This window comes from Ambystoma mexicanum, chromosome 3p, assembly GCF_040938575.1.
Source record: "Ambystoma mexicanum isolate Mex_15411 chromosome 3p, UKY_AmexF1_1, whole genome shotgun sequence".
Lineage (NCBI taxonomy): Eukaryota > Metazoa > Chordata > Amphibia > Caudata > Ambystomatidae > Ambystoma > Ambystoma mexicanum.
In genome coordinates, this window is record NC_090925.1 from 451921191 (window position 1) to 451940092 (window position 18902).

At 40.8% G+C, this 18902-nt stretch overlaps 1 long non-coding RNA gene across 1 annotated transcript; it reads right to left on the reverse strand.

The window, feature by feature from the left end:
- Window positions 1-3043: 3043 nt before the first annotated feature.
- Window positions 3044-15138, reverse strand: LOC138580521 (uncharacterized). The gene is made up of 2 exons (XR_011304279.1): window positions 14313-15138; window positions 3044-4702 (listed from the first exon to the last, which is right to left on the reverse strand). It is a non-coding gene; the product is annotated as an uncharacterized lncRNA (long non-coding RNA).
- Window positions 15139-18902: the final 3764 nt, after the last annotated feature.

An 18902-nucleotide genomic window follows, 5' to 3' on the forward strand; every position in this document is an offset into this window, starting at 1 on the left:
GAGAACCAAGAGGGCACAATAGGTTTCAAGGTAATAAGCCTTTTAGAGAAGCATATATGCAAGCACGGAGGAGTCTAGCATTAAATAAGTGGCATTTACTCCCAGGGACTCAAAGATGTGGGAATGTGTGCAGCACACCTTATGAAAGGAAAGGAAACGAACAGAGAAGCACCTAGGTATACTAGAACATTTGACATGATCAGCTGATGTTCTTCTTTATAGTTTTCATGCTACAGCAAGGAGCAAGGGTCTAGTGGATGAAAATGTGATTGACATCAGCTATGAATAGGGGTGGGGGGGTAATTCAGCCTTAAATATTTATCCAGCTCTCTTGCTTGAACTCCATAACATTAAGTATATTATCTTGCTAATATCAAATACATCACATCATAGTATTATGTTTAACAGAATATAAGAAATTAATTTGTAACACACAACTTCTGAAGCAGATGCAGGTGTATCACATCTCCCACAAGGTATGAGGTATGAAAACAAATTATCTGATGCCTTCAGTTAGATGGAAATATTTACAATGAATCCTAATACAGATAACTCCGCTACTTACGAACATTTTCTTATCAACATTGTACCTGTGGTAAATGAAGCATGTGGGTAAGTATGAATGACATATGTGTAAAAGCCGTACCTTTTTGAATTGTAACAATAACAACATGATGCAGGGAATTCCAACTCAGATATGTTAGACTGATAACCACACCCACCTTCCATCAAACTCCATGCAGAATGCATATTATGTATTTCTACCCTGATGCACCAGAATCCTGGTATGCAGCACCTGATCTCCAATGGGACAGAACAGGTTCAGAGATTACAGGTTCCGAGATTACAGGTTCCCTGCTTGATAGCTGGGGTGACAGCAAAGTCACAGAAGTTGCATAAAAATATGTCCCAAAACCACATAATTATGATGAATTACCATCCTGGTGGAAGTTCATCTACAAACAATAAGGCATACCTGAGATGGGGCATGGTGGCTGGTAATTCACATATATTTTTTTTTCTTTATTGTATATTGGTTTAAAAAAACCTTTACAAATGTTCATTATCAAAACATATCGTGATAAAAATACAGTTATCATTTAACACAAACATAGAAAATCATCATTTTACACATAGAATAAAATTCATTTCAAACAACAATACCAATTTCTTCATAAAAAAGACTTACAATCAAGTCTTCAATTCATTTCTTTCAACTAAAAATAGTTAGGTTTCCATATCTAGCAATGATTCACACTTTCCACAGACCAAAGTTAAAAGCATATACAAGCATGTCCTCACATGCCTGTCCTAACTCCTTTTATGTAACTTTGCAAACATTTGCCAGAAACGCTATAACCCTTATTTTCAATATGATATTACGACCATGAAGCATTTCGAACCATATTTGCTCTGTGGATACACAAGAAGTGTCAAGTACATAGTCGGCAAAGTAAGCAAGTCTTTCTTTCTTTAGCATGGGACAGCCTAATAACAAATGTGAGAGTGATTCCGGGAAATCTTCGTTCATACAGAATCTGCACACTTTCATATTCTCAGGAATCAATTTCCTAATAGCACCTATTTCATTAGTATTCATCACATTAAGTCTAAATCTCAAGATGCTATTCACATAATTATTAAAGCCACATGTGGTGTGTATCATAAATATGTCAACACTGTGAGCCCAGGCCAGCCATGGACAGGCTCTGTGTATTCTCCATAGTACTGTCTGTACTGCAACCAACAGGACAAAAGCCAGTGTTAGCTGTTTCTCTTTGATCCTTTGTGAGGCTGTGTTAAACCACTCTCCAGCAGGGCAGGGCAGGCCTCAGCAGGAGCTACACTAGGAAACATAATGAAAAGGGCACACACAATCAAAATAACTAGCCTCACACCAGAGTTTTGCATACCAAATGGCCTTTTCTGTCATGGGTCTGAGAAGGGTGTGGGGTTAGTGTAGCAACAGGGAGCTAGCATTGTTGGGGAAGGATTTGCCTATTTGTTTTTCTAAGTACCTCTCCTTCCTTCCTGTCTTCTACTCTTCCTTGGGTATGATGCAACCAAGCAATGACCACTTATCACAAGGCCAGGGGTTGGACCCCTTAAAACAGACTTGTTTCCTCCAATACCGTGGAGCCCTTTGCCTATAAAAGAAGTTGTCACCCACCCATTCTTTGGTTCAATTTTGGACCATCCATGACTTAAGAAATAAATTGTTTGGATCACCTTTGACAGAGTTGATATCTTCAAAGCCCTCACAATTGCAATGAAAAGGGAGAGCTCCAACTGGGAGGAAAACTCCTCTTCCTACCAAGCCCGAAGGCACATTTTGGGTAAATCTTGCTGATGGCCAATCCCAACCACTCAGTTTGAAGACTTCCCTAGACTGGGACAGAAGTACCTGAATGGCCTCCTCTTGTTCTGGATCCCACTGCAGTGGGTCTTGTAGGGTATTTTGTGGAGATTTGGGGCCTGACGGTATTTTATTACCGCCGAGAAATAACTTAGCAATAATCACTCTTTGTATTCAGATTTGGCCATGTGCAACAATAATACAATGGACATGCATTATTTCAGCACCCAGACCTGCATATTTGGTATACGTGGTTGGTGGTATTTTTGTGAGCATAATTCCCTTGTTTTATTTGTGGCCCCAATGTCCAGAATCCCTTATCTTCGCTTAGATTTTTCGTGTGATCACTAAAGAGACCTCAGACCTGCATTCTAGGGAAACCACAATTTCCAGGGATAGTGTTGGTGCGCCACCATGGGCAAACTCACTGACTTATTTACGACAGAGAGCTATATGTGGTAGTCTTGTGGTAATTTCCACTACCTTATATACGGTAGGGAGCTATGTTCAGAGAGTCTCTCTTCCCGTTGGCTCATGTACCTCCAACAAGTTATACTACAGTCACTCACAATTATTCATACTGATTCTGACATACACACATCTGTCTTAAAATGACCATTGCACTTTTTTAAAAATCTCCCCACATCATTGGCATTGTAATGGTAAATAGAAAATAAACCACCCGTCTGTTTTCAAATATTTTCTGTATTATAAAATTTGCATTTAGGCATGATCTCATTTTTACAGCAATAAAAGGGAACAATCAAAGCATTTTCAATGACACACTGCAATTATAGTGGCGAAGAACAGAACTTAAATTGCAACATTAGCACTTGATAAAGACACGCACGGGACTTTCATTTTTCTAAACTGACTGCATACTTTCGTGCACACACACAGCTCCCCCAGTTAGGTAATTACCTTATCTGTTCAGATTCTTCTCTCTGTGAATGTGGCTCTCTTGGCGTAACTCCAATAAAAAGGAACGCTTGCCTTCTCAAGCCGGGGTCATTGCCTGGAATTCTCAGCTTTTTCAGATAGGACTGCCTCTGCCAGTGGAAAGGTAATTCTTTCAGCTTTCCCCAGTCTCGACTGCAGCAGGACACCCCCACAGCCAGGTCTTCTCCCCAGTAGTGCAGAAAGATGTCTGCCTGTCTTTTTCTCTGCTACTGCCCACTAAAACTTTCCTCTCAGCCCTCTTTATGACGTGTTCCAATGAAATCCATCATCTCTCATCCTCCTACTTTTCAACAATAGCTTCGCTTATACATTTGCAATTGTTGCAAATCTGACTTCCTCCTTCCTGCCGTTACTGTGCACAACAACACGGATAATCAGGCAGAGAAGAGAAAAATCTGCACACTCATTTAAATGGTTTTCAAAGTATGCCTAATTCTGCAGTAGAGAACACATTTTATTAGTGGGTTATATTAAAATAAGGTTTTATTAGTCAGGTTAATTGTTAATATGTTAGCTGTTAATTTTCAAATGTGTCTCTAGCAATATAGGCATTTCAGGTGAAAAATAGTGTGCATTTTTAAATGAACACGTGTGCTTTTAACTGTAAAATAGCTTTGCATCTTATATATTAAAATCGTTTTTTGACTGAATAGCCTGTCTTTCCTTGTTAATCTGCTAACCCATATAGCAATGCACCGCACCCTTGTGGTGGTGCTGCAAAAAAAAAAAATGCTACTTGTGCAGTAGTGCTGTAATGCTACTTGTGCAGTAGTGCTGTAATGCTACTTGTGCTGTAACATGCCAAATATCCTTACATATACCCTCCTTTTGTTTTTAGAACTTGGCTATAATCCAAGCCAATTCCTAAAAACAACTTGTTCTATTTTTATTTTTACAATATAGCAATCCAACAAAATGAATATTCATGTGCATCAATGAAAATTTGCAATTAACATTTCATCTGAGTCCATCAGTTCATAAAATGTTCCACATTTGCCTTCTCAGTGGAAGTGGCATTACTTTAAGTTTAAATTTTCCAAGTCAATTAAAAACAATGAAATAAAACAACTAACTAAAACAAATAAGTAATATAACAAGTTAAAATAAATAATTAAAATAATAAATACGTGGAACTTCATATGCCGGAACTTTTGCTTTGTCTCTTTTGGTATGTCCCGACCAGCGATGTTATTCGGTTCATTCGAGTACTCTTTCATCTTGGCAATCTTGAATCCACAGTATTCATCTCTTTTGGTATTCCGGTTATTTTGTCTTCACCTCCACCTGGAGGCAGGCATCTTTTGGTCTTCATCCAGGGGACTCCAGGACTCCATCGTCTCCCGTGGCCTCTGATCCCGGAACCTCCGATCAAATAATGTTAATTGTCTAAATCAAAATAGAAAATAAACAGATTAAGTACATAGCACAATACTAATTTCCACCTTTTTGCCAAAAATAAAACATGCTTGGTAAAAATACTTCTTTTTTTTTTTTTCTTTTTTCTGAAATTAAACACAAGTTAAAAGAAAACAAACACATATAAAACAGCATTCAATATTTAATACACTTTCTCTCTGTACACCAACCACGAGCTTCCGTTATATGTGCATTTATTTATTTATTTATTTATATTATATATTTATTTATTTATTTATTTATATTATATATTTTCACATATATTACAGTGTTTATGTGCCATCATAACAATCAACTTTTTTTTTAACTTCTTTGTCACTGCCTCCTGATTACACCCATTTATTTTCTCAATGGACTCTATCCGTTTCCACATGCTCAAGCTGCCTGATCTCATGTCTGGGATGGCATGGTTTGATTTGATTTACATGGACAAACTGCTCTATTGCTGTTTCACCTTCATTTTTCAAAATTTTATACACTACAGGAGAGACTTTATCTATAATTTGAAATGGCCCCTGCCAGGCTGCCAGAAATTTAGAATTTTTCTGTTTACTTTTTCCAAAATGAAACTTGTACACCTGATCCCCTACATTGTATTCCTTTACTGATGTCTTTTTGTCATAATATGACTTAGCACTGTCAGCAGCTCTTTCCAGATTTCTCTGCACAAAAGCAAATGCATGTTGCAAATGCCTCCTCAGTTCATCAATATATTCATGAACTGTGGATGCACTCACTAGAGTTTGCTCATGTGTTCTGTATAGTAGGTGTTGTGGTAACACCATTTTCCTACCTGTTAAGACCTCATGGGGGCTAACACCTGATGCTTTGGCAGGAGTCGACCTGATTGCCATCAAAACCAATGGTAAACGCAAATCCCAGCTGGAACCTGCTTCTGCCACAAATTTCTTTAAAATGTCCACAACAGACCTATTGCTTCTTTCAACTGTACCTGAAGACGCCGCCCGATATGCGATATGTAGTTTCCTTTTCACACCTAGTATTTGCCATACCTTGCTCATTAGAGTACTTGTGAAATGACTTCCTCTGTCTGACTCAATTCTTTGTGGCAACCCAAACCTTGAGAACACATGGTTCACCAGCAATGTGGCTGCTGTTTGCGCACTACAATCTGGTGCGGGAATGCACTCAATCCATTTTGACATCAAACATACCACACTCAGAATATAGCGGTGTCCCCTGCTCGACCTTTTTAAAGGACCTACATAGTCTATTTGCAAATCTGACCATGGGAGAGTTAGGCCTCTTTTCATCAATGGTGCTCTATGCATTGGTGAAGCAGGTTTAAATTGGGCGCATACTAGACATCCTCTAGTATATAATTCCACATCTTGGGACATATGTGGCCAGTAAGCATAATCTTTTAGTATTTCTAATGTCTTTTGTGAACCTCTATGGCCTGCAGTTATGGCATCATGTGCATGGTGTAGCATTAGTCCTCTGAATGAAAGGGGTACTACCCACTGTATTTGCCCTGTTATGGACTCTCTAATCATGAGTCCATCCTGTAATCTAATTCGTTTTTTGTTCTTTAATAGCACCCTCAACTCTTCTTTTCCCATACAATCATTTTCTGTTAAAGGATTTTGTTCAGGATCCATCAAATGATTATAATAGATTCCCAAAATTTGATCATTCTTTTGTGCCTCAATCAAATCTTGGTCTGGCGTGTCATGACTCCACTGCACCACCGGTTGATCTACCTCCTTTGGTGCTTTAGAACGTGTGACTGCATCAATTTGTATTTCACCCATTAAATAATCAATAGGTAGCAATTCTCCCATCACAGCCCCAATCTTAGCCAGATGGTCTGCCTTATCATTTCCCTCCTTATCCTCTCCTGGTGTTTTTAAATGCCCACGAATTTTTCTCCAGTATATTGTCAAATTATTTTTTGACACCAATTTGTCTATGGCTTGTATCATTTTTCCATGTTTAAGTGGCTTTTTGTTGTATGTAACCATGCCTCTTGCTTTCCAACCAGGCAAATACTCCACAAAGCTATTCCGTGCATAGTCAGAATCAGTCACCAGGACAATTTCACTGAACTTTTTATCAACTGCAGTAGCAATTGCTTTATATATGGCTGCCAATTCCGCCACCTGACTGCTCCTATCTCCAATCCTCATCCCTATACTAGGAACGCCTTCACATTTCAACCAGACATTTCCTATTCCTGCCACTAATTGTTTATTACTGTCATTTTCAATGTGAAAAGCACAACCATCCACGTATACAGTTGGCAAATCCTTGCATGTTTTTTCATCAAAAGCTTTGTGTGGTGATTGTTCAAATTCCTGTAAACTAGCTTCCACATCCATTTCATTTGTTATTTGTTCAGCTGCACAGTCATGTAAGTCAGCTAACCCTTGAGCAATTGGGCTCTTTTTATTTTGTCCATATCTTACTTCTACGGGAAAACCTTGTAATGCCAGCGTCCATGAAGTGATTCTGGATTGCGCTAGATTGCCTGATCTAATTCTTTTACTTTCTAAAAATTGCAAAGGTTGATGATTTGTTTCAATAATCACCTTTTCTCCCTGAACAATGGGGCGAAAATGTTGTAGCGCCCACACAGTGGTTAATAGGGCCTTCTCACATTCATTAAATTTCATTTCAACTTGGGAAAATGCCTTACTTGCATATGCAATGGTTTTGTGATTCAAATCGTGTTTTTGTGATAACACTGCTGACATACAATGTTCAGAAAAGCCTATTTCTATAAAGAAATCCCTATCCTTTATGGGGTATGCTAAACATGGTGCCTTTACAAGACATTCCTTCAATCTAGCCACTGCATCAGATTGCTCTCTTTCCCATCTCCAGGGAGTATTTAGTTTAAGCAGTTTAGTCAATGGTTGAGTGATTTCTGCATAATTCTCAATGAACTTTCTGTTATAGCCTGTCATCCCTAATAAACTTTTTACTCCTTTCACATTTTTAGGATCTTTTAATCTTTGTATGGCCTCTATTTTCTTCCTTTGTGGATTTAGCCCATGTTCAGTCACTTCATGCCCTAGAAAGTTCACTTTTTTCTTGCACCATTGTGCTTTTTGCAAAGATACTTTGGCGCCTGCTTTCTGCAATTGGCCAAGCACATGTCTTATTTCATCAAAATGGCTTTTAAGGTTTTCATTTTTTATCAAGACATCATCCACATAAACTATTGTCCCTCTTTCCGCTGCATCCGGCATGGCCTTTCTCAAAAATATGCCAAATTCACTCCCACTATTGATGTACCCGAACGGAGCTCTAAGCCAGGCATATTGAGTCCTGTCAAATGTAAAGGAAAATAGGTGTTGTATCTCCTCTGCCAATGGCACACACCAATATCCAGATGTGAGATCTAACGTGGTAAATACATTTGAACCATGTATCTGAGCTAGGCCCTGATCAATGAATGGTAGTGGCCATCTAGATACTGGTACTCTTTTATTTAACTCTCTTAAGTCTGCACACAGCCGCCATTGACCATTTGGCTTTAACACACCTAAAATAGGCGTATTGGATGTGCTATGAATGGGCCTAATTATTCCCCGTGATTCCAAATTTTTAATAATCTCTGCCAATGATTCTAAACATGCCAGCGGTAGTCTATACTGGCGTACAAACACTGGATTTCTGCTACAACCTTCTGGTAGTGTGGCCACATGTAAATCAGTTAAACCACAATCATAAGCATCTTTTGCAAATACATCCTTGAACTCCATAAATATTTCCCTCAGAGTGCGTCGATCCTCATCGCTGTTACATGCATCCGCTAAGGAGATCTGCTCTTCTACCATTCTGGAAAATTCTGGAAACTCTTCTGGTAAAGGAATCTCAGCGCTTTCCTCTAACTGTGTGGCTGTGTCTTTTTGTAGAGCTGCCACTTTCAAATATTTTGGCATATCAGCTTCCACTTCAATGGGCTGATTTCCTGTTTCATTTTCATTTAAATTAAATATTATGCAATCCTCTTGATGGCAGCACACTGTCTCATTTGAATCATAAGGATACACAGAATGAATTTTAAACATTCCTTTGGGCTGAGAGTCCAGGTGTTCTGGCAACTCGCCCTTGGCATCTACATATTTTTCAGGAATATTCCCAATCACCATGTTATTTAAATCTGCCGTATAATGTGATTTTTGTATGGCCATTCCTAATGGGAAGTTTTCCTCTAAATGAATATCCTGACAACCTTTATTATTCACCATGATTTTTACAGATCCCTCACCAATGTCTACCAATGGAATGTATTCATAATCCAGGCCTTGCTGTTTTATGGATTCATTCAGGCATACAAATGCATCAGAGCCTTTCATCTGCTGTCCATTTTTGCATTTCAGTATTATTGCAAACTGTTTTGTAAATGCAGGAACAATAGTATTTTTCCTCATCTGTAATTCGACTGCATAAGGAACTAGTTGTGCACAATGATAAGCCCTTCTTTTGTCTTCAAATTCAGGCGCCGGCCCACCTAGGCGCGACCATATTTTTTGATTAAGGAAATCTAACACCATACACATTCTGTGCATGATGTCATTGCCCATGTAAAATTCATTTTGTGCTCCACTCACTATCCATACATTATGGTAAATTGCTTTCTGCCCAATGCTAATTTTAAGCATGCATCTGCCTGTAATTCGGTTTTCAAAGTCTGGACTGTCCAACCCAGAAACATATTGGTTTTTAATCCTAAATTTCGGGATTTCTTCCCTCTCCATAATTTTTTGCAACAATTTCTCATTAATGAAACTCCTTTCATGTTCAAGCGCTAAAGTGGCTTTTATTGTTTTAAGATAATCATTTATACCAGCGTGAACCCATGGTTGCTCATCTTCCATGTGTATCTCTGCCAGAGTGGTAATGTGTTTTTCTGAATCTGTTTTAGGAACAATATTCTGTTTGCATGTATTCTCTTTTAAATAGAAACGTAATGTGTGTTCGTCTATGGCAGTCTGCCAATCTTTCCTTGGGTCCAAGTATATTTGTACAGGTAGTTTTTCATTGTCGCCCTGATCTTTGTCTTGACACCTTAATATAACAGTGACACTAGGTATGCAGCTATTCTGTAGATATACCTCCACAGCATCCTTTGTTTTGGCAACGGTGTGACATTCTTTTATATTGCTGTTTTGTGATTTTAGTTTCTTAGGCCTCAATGGTTTTTTGGTTAAGGACCACAGCACTCCATTCACCCCATCTATGAGAGGAGACAATCTTTTCAGGCAATCTGTCCCCATCAGAAATGGAATTTCACTAATAGATGTGATCAATACCTCTTGTTTCATTCTGTGCTTTCCTATTTTTATGTCAACCTCAGTTACACCTATGATGGGCACCTCCTCCCCATTAAAGTTATGCACTGGGCCTTTATTTGCCTTCACTGTGATCTGACTCTGTGGAGGCCTCCCTTCATTGATACTCTTTACCAGCTCCTTGGACATAATTGTGGCCTGCGCGCCAGTGTCAATCATAGCAAAGGTGTGGCATTTTTCTTCTACAGTGATGGGTGCATAATATCTGTCCTCAACTTCCTCTAATACACATAAGAAATGTGAATTCTTACTGATTTCAGGGCTCACCTTTCTCAGGCCTTTTTCACTTTTGGCTAAGCACATTGGTAAATGAAAAGACATTTTTCCCTCCTTTTTACCCATTTCTGTGCGAGATATTTTATTCATTTCTCCATGTTCAGAGGTTTTTTGGAGTGTGGCCACCGTTCGCCCATCCATCTGGGTAACATCAGAGACCACATTACAACCTTCCAACTGAACATGTGTCACAACATCATTCAGCAATTTGTCATTTTTTAATTCTGTGCATTTGTGATCATTTAGTGTAATACCAGCCCTTTCAGCCTCTTCAAAAATATGTGGCTCAAAGAATTTTTCAGGTGATTGACTTGTACCCTCCTTGTGAGTATTTCCTTTTTCTGTCTGTGTTTGGTAATTGTTTTGCTTGCCCAGGGAAGGAACTATGGCATCCCCACTTACTCCCTGTTCACTGGTATTCCCCATGCATGAGTCAATTTTCTTAAATCTGTCCCTTTGTTCTTTTGGAATTCCTAATGTTTCTTTTTCATTTGTGCAAACCTTTACTGTTTTATTTAGCTCTAAGTTAAACCGTACCTCTTTTTTAGAAGTATTTGCACTTTCTGTCACAATTTCATTTACTGGTACTTTCATTTTTAATCCATTAGACATCTCAGAGTCGTTATGCAAAATTATATCAGAGCAATCTGTCATTTTGACACTGCAGTTATCATGAGTACTTAGTCACTTTTCGGAAGCCCCCCGGTCATTGCTATGGCCATCAGCCCCCTCTTTGGAAGGTTGTTTTTGCGCTGTATAGAGCTTTCCTATTTGCTCAGCTAACATTTTCACTTGGGCCTCAAGGCATTGGAACCTTTCCACCTCTCTAGGATCCTCTTTCTGTGGCCTAGGTCGATATTGGTTGTTTTCCCCCTGATTGGATCTATTCTGATACCTCTCAGGTGATTGATACCGGTTGGGATGGTTTCTGAATTCTTGATTCATTTGTGGAGGGGAGCGGTTTGCACCCATCCTTTGATTATAGTCCCCTGGTGGGGAATCATTGTACTGGCGTGGACTGTAGTTCACGTTTTGCCTCATGTCCTGTCTCTCAGATTGTGGGTACTGGCCCCTATATTGATTTCCATTATCAGTAAATCGATCCACATATCGGGGCCTATCCTGATTACCATATATCATGGTGCTGGGATCAAATCTGCTCTGTGTCCCCAATGACTGGTAGGGACCATCATTTCTTTGATCTTGATTTTGTCTCTGGTTATTGTTCATACCTGCCATATCAGACCGGTATCTTACCCGGGGTCTATCTCCTAAATATCTAGGGCTGATGTAGCTCTCTCTATTACTAGGATCATGTGATTGGAACATTGGTACAGGCAATGGCGATCTTTGTTGATTACCCCTTTGTTCAGGTGTCACATTATTTTTACCTTGGCTTTGAGCAGACTCAAGGGACATTTTGGCTGACCTGATTTCCATTACTGTGGCTGAGGGTTCTTTAGATTTAGGCCTAGTATCTTTCATTTTATCACTTTCTCTACCCTGACAATAGAGTACCTCATATAGCTTGGTGCTTTGATGTACAATCCATTCAAGGGACTTGTCACGGTCAAATTCACGGACCAATTGGGATATGATGTCTTTCTGTAGCCCATAGAAGTATGCGGTTTTAAACTCATTGGAATTTGAGTCAAAAGATACATCAAAGCGAGAGAATGCTCTTTTTAAGTCTTGTAAAAATTGGCGAGGTGATGTATTAGGTCCAGCAGTAATAGTGTACGCAACTTTCTTTGCCTCTTGCAATGACTGAAAAGGAGAAAAATGACGCCTAATTTCTTTTTCAAACTCCAGCCATGTCATATTCTGCTGTTCATTTAATCCCCTTATGATGCTGGCCGTCGGGGCATCTAAAGTTAAATGAAAATATTGTCTGTACTGTTCCTTAGGTATCTGGAGCGCTTTAAAAATGTCATGCACCGCTTCTAAGTGATCCTCAATGCAGCATTCACCTCCCTTTTTAAATGGTTTGATCAGGGCTTTAATGGATTTCATTATTTTTATGGGGCTACTTGTTGCAATGCATGGAATTGCACTATTTTGTGATTCAATCCTGTTTTCAGGTGTATGAGATTGGTGGCTGCCCCCAATGGGAGTATCAAATCCCCCAAGGGCGCTGCAACCAAGTTCAGTCACCGGCCCAGTCACTGGGGCACTAGCTCTTTGGGCAGAGCTAGAATTCACCTCCACTCCATTGAATGTGGTACCCTGCCGCCTCTCCTGTGACCTGGGAATGCACATTTGCTGTTCTAAGTCCTTACACTTTTTAAGGAGTCTGTTGGCTTCATCATGCAAATAATTATTTTCATCACTCATTTTATTAATTGCCTCCTGCATGTCACACATTTGAATTTGGCATTCATTGAACTCTTTATTTCTTTTGTCTCTTTCTTGAATCATTTTAATCATTTCTTGTTCTACACTCTGGAGATCACCTTCTTTTTCACAATGTTCTTTTTGTAAAATCTGCATTTCTGAAACAACCTCATCTTTATCCTGCCTAATGTGATCCACTAAGGCTTTTAAGTGTGTCAATTCTTGCTCACTATCTTCAAATTGTTTCTTGCTTTTGGATAACTGAGTATCAAAGTCTCTGCATTTTAATTGCATGTCTTTTTGGCATACATCCAATTCTGCTCTCAACATTTCCTGATTTTTACTTGCCCCATCTATTTCAGTCTTTAACCTGTTAATTAGCTGAGTATCATTCTCTTGCATTCGCAGTGACTTGTTTAAAATAAACCATATTTTGCCGCATAGACGTATTAAACAGTCTTTCTCTGCACTTTTATCGGCTGCATTCAATAATCTCGTAAGGCAGACCTGAATTATGCTGCCTTCTGCAAAAATATTGTCTAGTTTTTCTTTCTGCACCTCACCCTGAATGCGGTTACTCCATTCTAAGGTACTGTTCGAAGACCAATTCCCATGTGCAAATAACTTTGCCTCTAAATATTGCACTAGATCTGAGAATGTGGTTTCCCTTTGTGACATTCTGAAATTCGTTTTTAGTGGCACACTGCTATTATAAAATGGGTTCCCTTTAATGTGCAAATGGCAGTGTGAGACACGCTTGCCACGCCCAGTAGGTACTCTATGATCACTTTCCCGGCCTGCAACGCACCATAAATATGTAGGGTATTTTGTGGAGATTTGGGGCCTGACGGTATTTTATTACCGCCGAGAAATAACTTAGCAATAATCACTCTTTGTATTCAGATTTGGCCATGTGCAACAATAATACAATGGACATGCATTATTTCAGCACCCAGACCTGCATATTTGGTATACGTGGTTGGTGGTATTTTTGTGAGCATAATTCCCTTGTTTTATTTGTGGCCCCAATGTCCAGAATCCCTTATCTTCGCTTAGATTTTTCGTGTGATCACTAAAGAGACCTCAGACCTGCATTCTAGGGAAACCACAATTTCCAGGGATAGTGTTGGTGCGCCACCATGGGCAAACTCACTGACTTATTTACGACAGAGAGCTATATGTGGTAGTCTTGTGGTAATTTCCACTACCTTATATACGGTAGGGAGCTATGTTCAGAGAGTCTCTCTTCCCGTTGGCTCATGTACCTCCAACAAGTTATACTACAGTCACTCACAATTATTCATACTGATTCTGACATACACACATCTGTCTTAAAATGACCATTGCACTTTTTTAAAAATCTCCCCACATCATTGGCATTGTAATGGTAAATAGAAAATAAACCACCCGTCTGTTTTCAAATATTTTCTGTATTATAAAATTTGCATTTAGGCATGATCTCATTTTTACAGCAATAAAAGGGAACAATCAAAGCATTTTCAATGACACACTGCAATTATAGTGGCGAAGAACAGAACTTAAATTGCAACATTAGCACTTGATAAAGACACGCACGGGACTTTCATTTTTCTAAACTGACTGCATACTTTCGTGCACACACACAGCTCCCCCAGTTAGGTAATTACCTTATCTGTTCAGATTCTTCTCTCTGTGAATGTGGCTCTCTTGGCGTAACTCCAATAAAAAGGAACGCTTGCCTTCTCAAGCCGGGGTCATTGCCTGGAATTCTCAGCTTTTTCAGATAGGACTGCCTCTGCCAGTGGAAAGGTAATTCTTTCAGCTTTCCCCAGTCTCGACTGCAGCAGGACACCCCCACAGCCAGGTCTTCTCCCCAGTAGTGCAGAAAGATGTCTGCCTGTCTTTTTCTCTGCTACTGCCCACTAAAACTTTCCTCTCAGCCCTCTTTATGACGTGTTCCAATGAAATCCATCATCTCTCATCCTCCTACTTTTCAACAATAGCTTCGCTTATACATTTGCAATTGTTGCAAATCTGACTTCCTCCTTCCTGCCGTTACTGTGCACAACAACACGGATAATCAGGCAGAGAAGAGAAAAATCTGCACACTCATTTAAATGGTTTTCAAAGTATGCCTAATTCTGCAGTAGAGAACACATTTTATTAGTGGGTTATATTAAAATAAGGTTTTATTAGTCAGGTTAATTGTTAATATGTTAGCTGTTAATTTTCAAATGTGTCTCTAGCAATATAGGCATTTCAGGTGAAAAATAGTGTGCATTTTTAAATGAACACGTGTGCTTTTAACTGTAAAATAGCTTTGCATCTTATATATTAAAATCGTTTTTTGACTGAATAGCCTGTCTTTCCTTGTTAATCTGCTAACCCATATAGCAATGCACCGCACCCTTGTGGTGGTGCTGCAAAAAAAAAAAATGCTACTTGTGCAGTAGTGCTGTAATGCTACTTGTGCAGTAGTGCTGTAATGCTACTTGTGCTGTAACATGCCAAATATCCTTACAGTCTTCCAGCATCATGAGGGCCAGAACAGCCAGGATTACTGTTTTCACTGAATCAAATAATCGAAGCTCATTTTAGTCATGTTCACAACATTCAAACTACTAGTATATGCAGGTGCTGCTTTTGGCACTCAGTCAAACTCCAAACTGCTGCTGATGGACTTTTGAACCAGCTTGCCAAAGCTTTGTACCAGGTAGAACACGTAAGCCTGCTTGGCTTGCTTCAAACGACTTTGAATAGCCACCGCTCAGACACTGCACCAGACCATCAGTGTCGCAGCTACGCCCTGCCAGATCTTGACTCGATCTTCTGGAGCACTGCCTCAGAAGTCAACCCCAACTAGCAGTTACCAAACATCTGAAACTGCTGTGACCTTAAAACCGATCCTGTTAAACCATCTGAACTGCATTGCTTCCTTCAAACTTCACTGAGTACATGCATGGAACCGACTCGATGCCACCCCTCCACATTGACACATATGCCTTGCCACACCTGAAACTGGTTTGACACGCAGATGCCACATCTCTCAGTCAGTTTCAATGATGTTCAACTGGCTACACTTGGAAACATGTGCTTTAAAGTGACCCTGTCTCCTTGTTTCACATCTTGGGGCCCTAGAGACTGGCTAATTTACTTGTGCACCTTTTTCCTGTAACTACATGTCCTATTTGAAATTCTTATTGCATTTCTTGCCCACCTTTCCTCTCTGCAAAGTATCCAAAGTGCATGCATCATTACATTTCACATTTCTCGTTCTTGCTTTACAGGGGTTAATTTTTATAGAGTTTTTGATAGTTGAGTCTGACATTGATTTGTGTAAAGAAAGTACATATATTTATATAGCCTTTGTTTAACATTCTTTTGCTACTGGTTCACATTTACCTTCCCTTGGTATGCAAGGATGATATACCTCTTAGTTGTGCCTGTTTTACCTTCATGATTGGCATTATTGTTGGTTTGTGGTAGTGTGAGGGCACAGTAGATTGTGACAAATCTCAGGATCTCGTTGCTGCTTCCATAGGGGGAGCCCCTTTTAATGAGGCCAAGGAGGTGAGGCTGCTGGCTGATAGTCCCACTGGGGGTGGTACTCACAGGGAGGATCTCTTGGGGAGGAAACCCCCCCTTTGGGACCAGTGACAACCATTCAGAGAGAGTGCGGAATGCCAGCCGTACCGTACCCCATTGCTCATCCACTTACCCAAATCAGGCTTCACCTATCTCAGAAACCTCCATATGTCTCTGTAGTGTAGACAGTATCCCTTCCAATAAAAGTACTGAGACGAGGGAGAGTATGCTTTAGCTAGAGATAAAACCTTCAGAATGTGCGACAAAGAAGATCACTGACAACTCAGTACAGAGTACAACCATAACTCCTGAGAAATGGAAGAGGCACAAAGCCATGAGGATTGCACCACAGAACCAAGGCGAGCAGACAAGACATTTTAAGCAAATCAACTACATACATACAATAAAAGGGGAAGGAGGAAAGTGTTTAGAGGCTGATCCTTACTTGAGGAACCACAGAGGCTTGAGAAACACAGAGACTGATCTGGACAATGAAAGAAGAGCAGAAGGAGCTGGATCTGGTCAGGAGAGACAGTTCGACCATGCAATCTGGTAGACCAACGCTCCTGGTACTCCAGAAGCCAGTGGCACGAAGATAAGTAGAATCCAGCGACCGGGGAGGCTGCAACAAAAGGGCCACACCACAGAAGTCCCTGCCAGCCCCAGAAGTATCATGGCTGCATCAAGGAGCCTTGCGGAAGCCAAAGCACACGCATACCACAGAAGAGGGTACATTGGTGTCCAAAGAGTCTATTGGGAAGCAAGAGTGTCATTCCAAATCAGAGAAGGCAAGGAAGATTTCCCACACCGGTCCGGAACCCAAAACAGAGAAACGAGATAAACCAATCAAGAGAGAGAAAGAAAGTTTACCCACACAAGGTCTGGGAACCCATAATTTAGAGTAAGAGAGGGCAAGGAAGATTGCCCACACAGGGTCTGGGCCCACAATTCAGAACCAAGAGAAACCAAATAAGAGAGGGCATGGAAGATTGCCCACATGGGGTCTGGGACCCACAATTGAGAATAGGAGATGGCAAGGGAGATTGCCCACATGGGTTCTGGGACTCAAAAGTGAAAAATTATTGAAACCAAATAAGAGAGGGCAAGGAGGATTGACCACACAGGGTCTGGGACCCACAAATGAGAATAGGAGATGGTAAGGAAGATTGCCCACATGGATTCTGGGACTCAAAAGTGAGAGATAATTGAAACCAAATAAGAGAGGGCACATAAGATTGCCCACGTGGGGTCTGGGACCCACAATTTAGAATAAGAGATGGCAAGGAAGATTGCCCACATGGGTTTTGGGACTCAAAAGTGAGAAATAATTGAAACCAAATAAGAGAGGGCAAGGAAGATTGACCACACAGGGTCTGGGACCCACAAATGAGAATAGGAGAGGGCAAGGAAGATTACCCACACAAGGTCTGGGACCCAAAATTGTGAATAAGAGATGGCAAGGAAGATTGCCCACATGGTTTCTGAGGCTCAAAAGTGAGAAATAATTAAAACCAAATAAGAGAGGGCAAGGAAGATTGACCAGACAGGGCCTGGGACCCACACATGAGAATAGGAGAGGGCAATGAAGATTACCCACACAGGGTCTGGGACCCTCAATTGAGAATAAGCGAGGTCAAGGAAGATTGGCCACATGGGGTCTGGGGCCCACAATTGAGAATAAGAGATGGTAAGGAAGATTGCCATCATGGTTTCTGGGGCTCAAAAGTGAGAAATAATTAAAACCAAATAAGAGAGGGCAAGGAAGATTGACCAGACAGGGCTTGGGACCCACACATGAGAATAGGAGAGGGCAAGGAACATTACCCACACAGGGTCTGGGACCCTCAATTGAGAATAAGAGAGGTCAAGGAAGATTGGCCCCATGGGGTCTGGGACCTACACGTGAGATGCCAAAGTAAAGCAGTTTGGGACCCCAACGGAAGAAGAAATATACATAGGGTCGGGGACCCAATGTAGTCCCTGGCAGGGGAGTACAACAGGGCTATCTAATGGACATTATAAAAACCAATAGAAGGGAGGTATTCTCTTGGCATTGCAAAGATCTAAGAGAGAACTAGGAGAAGGGGCTCAAACATCCCGGTACATGAAAAGCCAAAAGAAGGGAGACATTGGGCCTCATTATGACTGTGCCCGTCCGGAAACACCAGTGCCAGTAAGCCAACCGGCACCGGTGTCCCTGGACCTGCACAGTACGACTCTGCGAGTGGGTGCCGTCCCACCCGCAAGGTCAGACCTGGGGGGTGGAACGGCACCTGCCCACAGAGTTTCACGGAAGCACTGGCACCGTTGTTAATGGTGCCAGTGCTTCCGTGGTACCCATTTCCATGGAGTCCTTTGGGACTCATGGGAATGGGGACTTACAAAATTATCGGCGCCTGACTTCCCGGCTGCCGGGGTTATAATACCCCGGTATTACAGGGAAGTCAGGCGCCAGTAATTCATTATGGGTCTGGCGGCAACCTGAAGGTTTTACCGGCACGGTTACCGTCGGACCCATAATGAGGCCCGCTCTCTTGGAAGTGCAATAAGCTAACAAAGCATCAGGGGAAGGGAGCCAATCCCCTTGGTGTACTTTCATACATTGTAAATAGCCAAGAGAAAAGAAGCATTTTCTTGGCATTCCAAGAAGCCTGGCTAAACCCAGGAGATCC